At 43.1% G+C, this 13,458-nt stretch overlaps 1 long non-coding RNA gene across 1 annotated transcript; it reads right to left on the minus strand.

The window, feature by feature from the left end:
- Positions 1 to 2,432: 2,432 nt before the first annotated feature.
- On the minus strand, positions 2,433 to 11,793 carry LOC115487370. Its single transcript, XR_003948789.1, has 2 exons — positions 11,290 to 11,793; positions 2,433 to 5,660 (listed from the first exon to the last, which is right to left on the minus strand). It is a non-coding gene; the product is annotated as an uncharacterized LOC115487370 (long non-coding RNA).
- Positions 11,794 to 13,458: the final 1,665 nt, after the last annotated feature.

The raw sequence follows: 13,458 nt of genomic DNA on the forward strand, positions 1-13,458 counted from the left end.
GGAGGAGGAGGAGGAGGAGGAAGGGGAAGAAAAGGAGAAGGAAGAAGAAAAGATTCCAGCATTGCAGAGGCAGAGGCAGAGAGAGGCAGAGAGGCAGAGGCAGAGAGGCAGAGGCAGAAGCAGAGAGGTAGAGAGAGGCAGAGAGGCAGAGAGAGGCAGAGAGGCAGAGAGGCAGAAGCAGAGAGGCAGAGTGGCAGAAAGGACTATTCCACAGGAAGGAATTCAGGCCCAGAGTTGTAAAGCTGGTCCAAAACCCATGGCTTGGGGCTGGAGAAATGGCTCAACAGTAATGTGATACACTTGTGGAGACCTCATTTCAGTTTGCAGCAGCACATCAGGTGTCTTGCCTACCCATAACTCTAGCTCCAGGGCATCTTCTCCCATCTTCTGGTCTCTTTGGACCTTGTACACATATATACAGAATCAGTCCAACACACGTGTATTCACATAATTAAGATACATCCTTTTTTTAAGTCCATGGCTAGAAAGAAACTACGACTACTGTTTTACTACATGACATGATGTCAAATGCTTCTGAAATATTTATACTTATACCAATAGACTGGCGCTATCCTTGGCTTTGGCCAGTGAAATTCTCTCTGCAGTGGTCAGTAGTTAATGCAAGACTCATAACTGACCGAAAGGCTAAGAAAAAAAGTCTTTTGAGTGTTTATCCCTAAATGGGACTTCTATATCAAGATGCACCCACCCCCACTCCACCCCTGGGATTAGAAACATCGCAGAAGAGGAGGAAGGAAGAAGGTAAGAGTTGGGGAGTAGACAGCACTGCTGTGAACAGACCTACTGCACTTATGAGCTTATTGTAACCAAGACCAAGGTGACAAGATCAGCCAATATTCCAACAGGCAGCATGATTGGACCTAGTGGATTATTATTATTATTTTGTTGTTGTTGTTGTTTGAGACAGAGTTTTTCTGTATAGCTCTGGCTGTCCTGGAACTCACTCTGTAGACCAGGCTGGCCTCAAACTCAGAAATTTGCCTGCCTCTGCCTCCCAAGTGCTGGGATTAAAGGCGTGTGCCACCACGACCAGCTGGACTATTATTTTTAAAAAAGTAAAAATAAGGCCGGGCAGCGGTGTCGCAAGCCTTTAATCTCAGCAAGAGGCAGAGGCAGGTAGGTTTCTTGAGTTCAAGGCTAGTCTGGTGTACAGACTGAGTTCTAGGACAGCCAGGGCTACACAGAGAAGAAGCCTTTTCTCAGAAAACCAAAAATCATGTAATTAATTAAAATTAAGGAGAGGATAGGAAGTGGGAGTGAAAGACTCCAAGAGGAGCCCCTTGCTCAGACCTCAGGACAATAGCGGACACCCAAGCCTCACAAGAGACCAAGCTTGATGCAAACCACATGAGGCTTTATTGGGGAAAGCCAGAGCTCTGGGGACGACTCATATCCCACACAGGGGTAGAGGAGTCGACCTCAAGGGGAAAGGGGTCTCAGTTTTTATAGGCCCTCAGGGGGGAAAGGAGAAGGGGGGGGAGTAGGGGATTTCCAGATCTAAACAATGTCTATTCTCAAGAAATGGGTATGGGAGGGGTACAAGGAAAGAGTCTGGTGCAGGTGTAGCAACTCCGGATTGGCCCGGCTGTGGTTGCTGGGGAGATTTTCCGACTCTATCCCAGCAACCAATATCACAAACACCTGGCAATGGGCTTCATCAGTGGGCACATGCATGGGTTCAAGGAAGGATCAAAACATTGGCAGACACACGGGCTCAAGGAGCGGGCCAGAGCATTGTGCACCTCTATTTTTCTAAATCAGTGAAGCTAGTTCTGCTAGCAATGAAATCTATTTTGCCAATTTCAGGGCTTCTGTGACCTTTTACATTCTGTCAGGATCTTTCAGGAGGCCCCTACTGGGGGGACTGGGGAGAAACAGAAGAGTTGAGGTTCCCAAGTAGGGGTGGGAGGAGGACGTTGAAGGTGCACATCATCGGAATGTATTGCTTGCATGTGTGAGTCCATCAAAGAGCAAACAGACACTGTACATTAGTACAGATACTAGTACATTACACAGGGCAGGGGTGGTGCACACCTTTGATCCAGGTACTTGGGAGGCAGAGGCAGGCGGATTTCTGAGTTTGAGGCCAGCCTGGTCTACAGAGTGAGTTCCAGGACATACCTTGAAGTCCAAGCCAATACAGGCACTTCATATCACTGTGTCACACATCACGTTTTTAGTTATGTTTTCTTTTGTGTGTTGGATGCACACGTGACATATTGTGTGCAGGGAGAGGGTGCTGTGTTCTCTTTCTCCACCATGTGGGTGGGTCCTGCGTATTGAATTCAAGTCATTGGGTTTGGCAATGAAGACCTTTACCTGCTGAGGCATCTCACCAGCTGGCCCTGACTTTTTACTTACTTTTTCGTTACTTTTCTATGGCTGAAATAAGAAGACATGACCAGGACACCTTATAGGAGGAAGGGTTTATTTAGCCTTAAGGTCCCAGATGGGCAAGAGCACTTCACCATTCTGGTGGGAGGAAGCAGGAAGCAGTCATGGCTGGCGCATATTGAACCTCAAGTGGCAGGGGGAGTGTGGAGAGCTTTTGGGGCTGCTTGGCAGGAATCTGAAATTGGGCCAGGAGAAGGAAATAGGCTTCGGGCATGAATTTGACATTGGTCCATGACAAGGAAATAAGCTCAGGCAAGAATCTGATTTTAGGCTAGAACAAAGAAGTGGGCTTCAGGCATGAATGTGACAGGGAAGCAGGCTCAGATATCTTGGCCATCCTGAAAAGCCCTGAGAAACAGGAATCTCAGGAGTGATCGCGGGACTTTGTTTATTGCTGTGCTTGCTGCTTGACTATTTGTGTTTATTGTATTGCTTGTTCCTCAACTGCTAGCCAACCTTAAAACTTGCATGTAACTAAAATGGTATAAAAGGAGATGGGGGGAAAAAATAAACATGCCTTAGCCTCAGAAAAGGCTGGGGCCCTGCTACAATGTGGTCTAATTGTCTTTTTTCTTTTTAATCCTCTCTCCTGCCCTTGAGAACCTGTTGACTGGCTGAGCTGGCTTGGTCAAGGGAACAAATGAAGAGTAGGCCCTAAGCAATCAAAGGCCACCTCAAGTGACACACTTCTTCTGTCACACAAGCCCAAGCATCCCCAATCTGCCCCTCTAGCTGGGAACTATGCATTCAAGTTACACTGAGCTTGTGGGGGACATTCTCATTCAGACCACAGTAGGAACCACAGGCTTGGGCTTTTTAAAAGGGACTTTTAGGCAGGCAGTGGTGGCGTGCACCTTTAATCCTAGCACTTGGGAGGTAGAGTGGATTTCTGAGTTCGAGGCCAGCCTGGTCTAAAGAGTGAGTTCCAGGGCTACACAGAGAAACCCTGTCTCGAAAAGCCAAAAACAGAAAGACATCCAGTGTCAAACTCTGGTGCACTCACACAAACACACACACACACACACACACACACAGAGAGAGAGAGAGAGAGAGAGAGAGAGAGATCTCCCTTGGGTGGTTCTCTAAAAACTTGTATAACTAAGGGTAAGGGAAAGCCAGTAATGAAATGTTTTATCACTTTTATTGATACAATAAAGCCAAGTGCTTTATCAATTGTAATTATTCCTACATTTGCATGAAAAGAGGCCACACCCTGTGCTTATACTTCCTAAACAATGGGCTTTTGCAATTCTGCATTCTTTACCTTAAAAGCTCTTGGCTCATCTTGAGGCCAAAGCCTTCCTGCATGCTGGATTAACAGGAGCAGTTGGTGCCTGATAAGCATTGCAGGTAGCTCTGTTTGGGGAACTCTAGAAAGCAGTCTGTCATTAGTTAGCATTCTGCTGTTTGGATAACACCATGGCCAAGGCAGTTTATAGGAAAGTTTATTTTGCCTTACACTCCCAGGGGTTTAGAGTCCTTAATAGTGGGGACAGCAAAACTCTGGAACAAGCTGAGCGATCACATCTTCAGAAGTAGGAAGCAAAGAGAGTGAGCTGCAAGTGGGACAAGGCTAGGAACTCTCAAAACCTGCTCCAATTGATGAACTTCCTCCAGCAAGACTGGACCATTTCCCCAAACATCGACTGGGAACCTATAGGGGTCTTGGACAAACCATCGCACAGTCAGAATCGTTAGCATGACATCACTTAGTTTGAGTTGGGCAATGCTGGGGTATCTTCTAACTAAGGCAGAGACATCAGAATTCTGGAGATGTTTTTGGTGGCCACTGAGTTCCAGCTGGGTGATGTTCTCTGACACATGTGAATAGCCACTTGCGGGTGATCTGCAATAGAGTTGTAGCTCCAGGTGAAGGAGGTTCAACTCACCCAGTCTGAAGCAACTGCTTGGTGAGGTCTTCAAGGAGAATCCAGAAAGCACAGAATGACTAAGCCTGCTCAGTAAGTCAACAGGTTCTCCAGCGTGGGAGTGAGGAGTAAAAAGAAAAAAGACAACATTGTAGCATGACCCCAGTCAATTCTGAGACTGAAGGCAAATTTAATTTTCCCAATCCACTCTTTATACCATTTTAATTACATGCAAGTATTTTGGGCAAGCAGTACAATAAGGAACTAACAAGGCAGAAAGTAAAGTCCCATACTCCCATGACAGTTGTTTAAAAGGACTTGTCATAATGACCAAAATTGGGCTGGTGAGATGGCTCAGTGGGTAAGAGCACCTGACTGCTCTTCCAAAGGTCAGGAGTTCAAATCCCAGCAACCACATGGTGGCTCACAACCATCCATAACGAGATCTGACTCCCTCTTCTGGAGTGTCTGAGGACAGCTACAGTGTACTTACATATAATAAATAAATAAATCTTTAAAAAGAAAAAAAAAAAAAACATAATGACCAAAATACTTGAGCCCACTTCCTCGTCCAAGCCCAAGATCTTGCCTGAAGCCTACTTCTTTTGTTGCATCCTAGGATTAAAATTCCTGCCTTACCCCACTTCCCTATTATAGCCTAAAGTTAGATTCTTGCAGAAACTTACTTCCTTATCATGCCCTAACGTCAGATTCCGGCCTTAGCTTACATCCCTGTCATGGCCAATGTCAGATTCCTGCCTGAAGCCCATTTCCTTGTCCTTGGCCAATGTCAGACTCCTGCCAAGCAGCACCCCAAAAGGCCCTCCACATCAGAACACTTAGGGTCAGAGTCAGAACATTTTCATTCCACACTGGATTATCAACCATGGTATCTGAAAGCTGTGGGTCTCCTGGGGGCTTAGCAGGTTCTGCTACTTGGAAAACTAAGTGCTGTAAAGGGTTGGCACGTTTATAAGTCAGTTCAACAGATGTGCATGAAAAGGGCTGAAATGCTTAACCAATGCAAGCAGTCTTATCTGGATGAAGTCTAAGGTCGGCCAGAGAAACCCACCAGTCCCTGCAAACCTCCCAGACTCTTGGGGAGGCACAGGCAGGAAAAATATCCCCAAGGAGCAGGTCATCCCAGAGTCCCAAGCAAGAGTAATCACCAAGTCTGCCATCCCCTTGCTCCTTAGCCTTTTCCTTGGGTGTTTCTGGAGCTGACCGAAGTTTGGCAGCAGTTCATAGGAGTTCTCTTCCTCCTCTTCATTTCCCTCCTCCCCGTGCCTGACAGTTCAGAAGTCTTGCTGGAATCCCACTGTCACAGCTGTTGGTGACATCCAGTCCTGAGCCTCCCTCTGGAAGGGGCTCCCTCTCCTGGTTCAGGAGTTATAAATACATTTGTTAATTGCATGGCTGCCTACCTGTGCTTGGTAGAGCACAGGTCCTCTTCAAAGCTGTCAAATTGTATTTCTTGACCCAGGTGGTAATTACAGGGGTATTTTCTGTAAGAGGGCCTAACAGCTATATAGTTGGTTGTGTGCAATTAGCCACACCTGTGTTTTATTTTAAAACAAACAAAAAAATTCTTGACAAAAATTTGCAGAATCTGGAGCCAGTGGGATGTGTGAGTGGGAAAACAAACTCCCTGCCAAGCCTGCCAGTTCTATCCTTGGGACCCACAAGGAGGAAGAAGAGAACCGTCTCAAATTGTTCTCTGACCTCCACCTTTCCATCTTGGCTCCTTGGCACTCAAATGAACACCACATTCCACTAGCACACACACACGTGCATAAAAACAAAAACATTTAATTGTAGAATCTTTTAGAAACACAAATACTCAGTGGAGTTTTGTTAGTTGCTTTTGCACACCCAATAAACAGTATAATAAACAGATTGCCCACTAGGGAGCACAATTTGTTGCCCAATTGCATCTGTGCTCAAAGTGGTAAGGGAGATTGTCAAACTCACTACATAGCCAAAGATGACCTTGAAGTTCTGAAATCTTTTGCCTCCATCTCTCAACTGCTGGGCTCTTGGGCAGGCACTATTATGCCCTGCCTGTCAGTGCTGGAGATGGAACCCAAGGGCTTTGCAACTAGGCAAGCACTCTACCACCTGAGTTATGTCTCCAGCCTGGAACAAAACGTCATAAACCTTTATAACCTCAGAATTTAATAAATGGAGACCAAAAGGAAAAAGGCTTGGGAACGAATGAATGAATGGTTTGGGGTTTTGTTTGTTTGTGTTTTGTTTTTTGTCTTCATTTGGTTGGTTTTGGTTTTTTCAAGACAGGGTTTCTCTGTGTAGCCCTGGCTGTCCTGGAACTCACTCTATAGACCAGGCTGGCCTCAAAGTCAGAGATCCATCTACTTCTACCTTCTGAGTGCTGGGATTAAAGTCCTGTGCCGGCTATAAATTTTTAAAAGAACAGCTAAGGAGAGACACCAGTGCTTGTCTGGCATGCTCACACATTCAGGTGGCTCTAACACTGCTCCTCTCACCCCAAAGACTCACCGTTTGTGTTTGGAAAGAGCTTTACAGTAACCCCAATTCTCCACTACAGATTCCAGTTAATCAATGTAGGAGGAATGGAAGTAATCACACAAGAAATGGCTTAATCTGACATTATCAACAGTTGCTAAGAACACAGGTACTGAGGGAGGTCAGTGCGTTCTAGCATGCAACCCAGATCTCATTATAGACGGGCATGAGCCACCACGTGGAAGCTGGGAATTGAACTCAGGATGAGCAGGCAGTTCTCTTAACTGCTGAGCCATCTCTCCAGCCCAGCAACATCTAATCGTTACCTAGCTTATTGTACGCTTTATTGTACACATGAGACTGTGTTAATTATCAGGAGGAAACTTTTCACCTAATTGTGCTGTAAATATACCTAGCATAAACCACTCAGGGTCCCAAAGTCTGAGCCAGCACAGGCTACTTAGTGTTGTTGAATCAAACCACCTTCTTGCCTCCCTTGGATCAACTTTGCTGGCCACAGTGTTCACAGATACTCACTCCCCTTGCCCCAAAACACATACCTCTTTTTCACACATACGTGATGGAGACAGATGAAATAAAATAGGCCCAATGGTCATTGCTGAAGCTAAAGGGAGGACAGCTTTAGGTTATCCTGTCAACTTGACAGCTTATGTGAATTTTCTGAAATAAAACTATCCAGACTTAATCTACATTATAATACCATTCACCCGAGCTAGGGAAAATGGAGGCTTATCTAACTCCTAAGATTACATTTTTTTAAATTTTTTAAAAAGATTTATTTCATTTATATGAGTACACTGTAGCTGTCTTCAGACACACCAGAAGAGGGCATTAGACCCCATTACAGATGGTCGTGAGCCACCATGTGGTTGCTGGGAATTGAGCTCAGGACCTCTGGAAGAGCAGTCAGTGCTCTTAACTGCTGAGCCATCTCTCCAGTCCTTAAAATTACATTTCTAACTTTACCTTGTTGATCTGCTTATCGATTTTTTGGTTCTGGAACCTAATCCAGGACATCACATGTCACACCCTGCTCTCCACCCCCAATGTCCCTGTTTCTACTTTGAAAATAATCTTGTTTTATTTTAACTATATTAAGACTATATTTTTATAATTTTGCACAGGTCTTAGGCTAGGAATTTTTTTTAATTTGCAAGTAAAATACCTATTATTATATCCAGATATTTGTTTATTTGTAACAGGATCTTGCTCTGTAGCCCAGGCTGGTTTCAAACGTATGATGATCTTCCTGCAGGCCCCTAAGTGCTGGGGTGGCAGGAACAAGCCACCATGCCTGTCACTGTCACAGCTAATGCTCCTCACAGCTAGTCAAGAAGAGGTACCAAGGTACTCCACATTGTCCATGGAGACACTAGCTCTCCTCAGGGACCCACGTGTGGGCGCCATCATAGCATTAAGGGGTACAGGAAGGAGAAAACAGGCCCAGGATCTAGTTTAAGTTGTGCCTGTAGAGAACCAAGAAATCTATATAGCTAACAAAAATTGCTATGAAGATGACTAGACATTTTCTCAGCACTCATTTCTGAGAGATATTTCAAATAATATTAGTGAACGGTGCTTAAGGTATAGAGGTATGACGCTGTGCCATTTCTCATTCTTGTGCTTTTCTGAAGGTCTCACAGACAAAAGTACCAACCATGTTTCCAGAAAAATATGTGCCCTGGCTTCCTCATGACCTGGGCACAGCAAGGAGTCCTTTGATTCTCTTTGACTTATGCTTTGACTTTGACAGCCTGTAAGCCTGTACAGTGCACTTCATAAACTACTTTATGGCCTTATTTACCAAATAAAAGCAAGCTGAAACATTTTACTCAATCTTTTAATGATATGGACAATATAATTTCAAAGGTCACCAAAATCATGTGCTGTTATTGTTCAGTTACTTAAATGCCCTTTCTCTCCGCTCAAATTTGTACTTGTGTGCAACTATCCTTTTTTTTTTAATAACCATGCCTTTCTTAATTCCTGTACTTAAATCTACATTAAAACTTTTTATTTTCATTTTCTTCCTAAAATAAAGTTCCTTAAAGCAAGATTTATTTATTTAATGTATGAGTACACTGTAGCTGTCTTCAGACACACCAGAAGAAGGTATCAGATCCCATTACAGATGGTTGTGAGCCACCATGTGGTTGCTGGGAATTGAACTCAGGACCTCTGGAAAAGCAGCCAGTGCTTTTAACCACTGAGCCATCTCTCCAGCCCCCTTTTTTTTTTTAAAGACAGAGACTCCCTGTTCAGCCCAGGTTGATCTAAACCTCATTCTGTAGCCCAAACTTGCCTCAATCTCAATAAGCCTCTTGCCTCATCCAACCCTGCCTGGGCTACACCGACATGTGTTGACACATAAGTAGACACACACAGAACAGAAGAAAGGATTCAGAAATAAACCCACACAACTTACCACTGATATTTCAAAAGATAATTTTTATGTTTACTGGTGTCTTTGTGGAGGCCAGAGGAGGGTGTCAGATCCTAAGAACAGCAAGTGCTTATAACTGCTGAGTCATCTCTCTAGCCCCAGTTATCTTTTATTTATATATATATTGGAGTAAAGGTAGCCTGTTCAACAAATGGCACTGGGAACACTAGATATTCACATGTAAAAGAATGGAAGTGGATTCCTATCTCTCACACTGTATAAAAATCAATTCCAAATGGATCAATGGTTTGAATGTAAAGGTTGAAGCTCTGAAGCTGCTAAAAAGAAAAGTTTAGGCAAAATGCCTCAAGATCTAGGTAGAGGACAGGACCTTCTGAGAAGGACATCAGAAGCCTAGGAAATAAGCCCAGATGACAAACTTGATCAGATACAATCAAAATTTTTTTACAACCTGCTACACACCTTTAAATCCATGAATCTCTGAGTTCAAGGCCAGCCTGGTGTACAGAGAAAGTTACAAGAAAGCCAAGGCTATGTACAGAAACCCTGTCTCAAAAAAAAAAAAAAAAAAAAGAAAAGAAAAGAAAAGAAAAATATATCAATAAGAAAAAATAAATAATTATCATGACCACAAGGTTCAAACATTCTAGGCTATGAATAAGAGATCAAATCCAAGGGTCTGCAGCTAGAAGGAGCTTACACATATAATAATGGCATAGATTTATTCAATGAAATTGTAACAAATTTTCTACTGTGTGAATATCTATTTTTTTTCTAGAAATACACTTAGAACCTTAAATAAACATGACTAGAAAAGAACTTCTCCACAATACATTACAGTCAAGATATCAGGGATACAGAGCAAAGAAATAATATGAGGAGCTGGGGACAGGAGAGGACATGTCAACTGAGCTACAAGAGCAGGAAGGGGATAGGATAATCTGCTACAAAGGCAGAAACATAAGAACACCAAATCTCTTATTAGTGACTCTCAAATTCACGAAAGCAGAAGATGTATCTCAAGCCCACTAAATAAATAACTGCCAAACCCAAAGTTTGGCATCTAGCAACACAATCAATTCAAAACTACCTGAAGGGCTGCCCAGATGGCTCAGCTGGTAAAGGAGCTTGCTGCCAAACCTGGTAACCTGGGTTCACACATAGTGCAAGGACAGAACCAACTTCCACATACACACCACAGTATGTGTATTAACATCACAAAGCACACATGCCTGCAAATAAGTAAGTAAATAAACCCTTTTTTCAAAAGAACTGTGAGAGAATATATTGGCAGGTGTGACTCTACAGGAAAAGTTAAATATTTGATAACCGAAAATTCCATAAGCACGATTGCCAAAGCAACTGGATTAGAAGAAAACTGTTCTACAGAGTTAGAAAGAGAAGCTGTGAATTAAGAAAATAATCATAACTACTATTCATTTTTGTGGTATTGAGGATGCAACCCAAGACATCACTCATGCTAAGCAAGGCTCTACCTAGCACTAAGCAGCCCATTTTATTTAGGCACATGAAAGCTTACTGTTGAAGTTGAGTCTTATGAAAGGAATAAGTGGGGGTGGCGAAGCAGCTCAACAGCTTGTTGCCCAAAGACCTAGATTCAATTCCTACAGTCCACAGAGCAGAATTGTAGTAGGCTACAGAGCTATAGTTACAACAGCTCATCAAAATATTCTTTTTTTTTAAATGTTAGCATATAATTAACCTCCAGCATGGCTTTTAAGGCACCAGAACCCAGGCACCTCCAACAGCCTTAATCTTCTTTTCAGCTCTTCTGCTGAAGGATTTGGCCTTCTCGATGACAGGTTGCTTGGGGAGCTATCCGAGCCCAGAACTTTGTAGTAACTTGATCGAACATCAATGATGGGAGCAGCTCCAGTCTTATTTTTTGCTACATTGACCCGCATCTGCTCGCTGACCAACGTCCACAATTTATCTAGGTTGACAGTTGGGCAGGAGCTCTGGTGCCTCATACCAACTTTCCCAAAGTAACCTGGATGATATTTGTCAAGTTGATCCTGTGGTGATGCATGCCTCCAGCCTCCCCACAGCCTCCTGGGTGCTTGCAGCGGTGCTTACCTATGCTCACATGGCCACAGCTCACGTGACCCTGGAGTTTCCGGGTCTTCCTCAGTCTGGATGGCATGGCGTGGCAGAAAGGGAAAAGGGACAAAATATTCTTAAGAATACTTTTAAGTGCTAAATTATCTTGGATAAAACTGGTCTCTGGACTAGTCCCAAATTCCTGTATAATGGGGCTGTGAGCTAAATGTTACCTGCCTGACCATAAACTGTTACCTCTCTACTTCTGTAAGCAATACTCGATTTCTGTATATGTCACAATTGCATTTTTTCCCCCTTAAAAAATAAAAATCATGGGGCTGGTGAGATGGCTCAGTGGGTAAGAGCACCTGACTGCTCTTCCGAAGCTCTGGAGTTCAAATCCCAGCAACCACATGGTGGCTCACAACCATCCGTAATGAGATCTGACTCCCTCTTCTGGAGTGTCACAGTGTACTTACATATAATAAATAAATAAATCTTTAAAAAAATAATAAATAAAAATAAAAATCACGCCAGGCAGTGGTAGCACACGCCTTTAATCCCAGCACTTGGGAGGCAGAGACAGGCGGATTTCTGAGTTCAAGGCCAGCCTGCTCTACAGAGTGAGTTCCAGGACAGCCAGGGCTACACTAAGAAACCCTGTCTCAAAAAACCAAAAAAAAAAAAAAAAAAAAATTAAAAAAAAAAAATCAAGCCAACTGGAGTTCCACAATACTTCCCAATAATTCGCTTGGAGCAGTCCTGCCCAAGGTTAAATAAAGACTCCATTCAAGTTATTCAGGTCTTGGGCTGTTCTCTTCAGATACCCTATAACAGGACAGAAGGGCCCTTGCAAGTTATCTTCTCATCTCCACACCTAAACTGTAGAACACACCCACACACTTAAAGGTAATAAAAAGATTAAAGCACAAAGTAGCACTTGAAAGAGTACTCAATTATTCTGGTAATAGGGAAGTTTAAATTCTTCCATCAGATCCAGAAACTATCAAACATTACAAAAGGTGATTCTAAAAATCAGTGAGGAAAGTCACTCTCATGCTTATTCATGGGAATCACAAGGGCAACATTTTTGAGAGGACAACAGCAGGACCTAACAACGTGTCCAAGGCTTTTGAGCCAGCTTCCTCATCTTGAAATGTGTTCTACAGAAAATCTTTAGCGTGTGCTCAAAGATGTTTGCTGACGTTTTTTTGGGTTTGGATTAGTAGAAAAATGTGCAGCTTTCTAAAGAAACGTCATTCAGCAGCAAAAAGCTTAAGGGGACACTGTGCAGCCATTGAAGGGAGTAGACCTCCAGGTGCTTACAGACACACACACACAGGTCAAGAATAACCAAAGGTAGAAAACAGTGCCGCTGGTGCAGCAGGCCCACTTCGGTCATATCAGGTTAATGTAAAAAAGATGTTTATAGGAGATTGGAGGCTTTAGTTTTTACTCCATGTATCCATGTATTCTGGTAGGTTTTAAAATTTTTTTGTGCATATATTAACAGTTCTGGGTATCAAATCAAAAACAAGGCCTTGGGTACTCTTTACCCACTGAGCTATACCTTCAAACCCTCCATTGTTATTATCAGTTTTTTGTGAGACAGAGCCTCACTTTGTAGCTGGCCTTGAAGTCACAAGAAACCTACTCTTTCAACCAGAATGCTGGGCTTTTAGGTCAGAGCCAACACATCTGCATCTAATGTTATTTTAAATGACTCCAAAATGTATTTGCATAATAATTTTAATTAAGAGAAGGAAAACAGATTGGAAGAACACAACAGTTAACTCCTTTGTTAACTATAGTTCCTATGAGGGGGAAACCACACAACCACTCACCCCAATCCTTAGTTAAAAATTCTACAAGGCTGATTCTACTGTGACAGGAGAGACCTGGAATGCTGCAAGCCTGGAGCTAAATTATCTTAGGCTATCCTTGGCCTCCTTAATAGCCATTCATTGCCCACTTCTATGTATAGCTTAGCATCTATCCTTGTGACTGTCCTTCTGGAATGTATAAACAGAACACTAACTTCCACCAATCCCAAAGACTGAGAATGTCATCAGATGAAATCTAAGGCCAATAGCCAGAGACATTCCATAAACTGAAGTGTCTTATCTCTTTTGTTACCATATAAAACTCATAAGACTGTAACACTTTTATGTTGAATATGGTTTGGGGGCAGTTTGAATCCTGTCC

Source organism: Mus musculus, chromosome 1 (assembly GCF_000001635.26).
Source record: "Mus musculus strain C57BL/6J chromosome 1, GRCm38.p6 C57BL/6J".
NCBI lineage: Eukaryota > Metazoa > Chordata > Mammalia > Rodentia > Muridae > Mus > Mus musculus.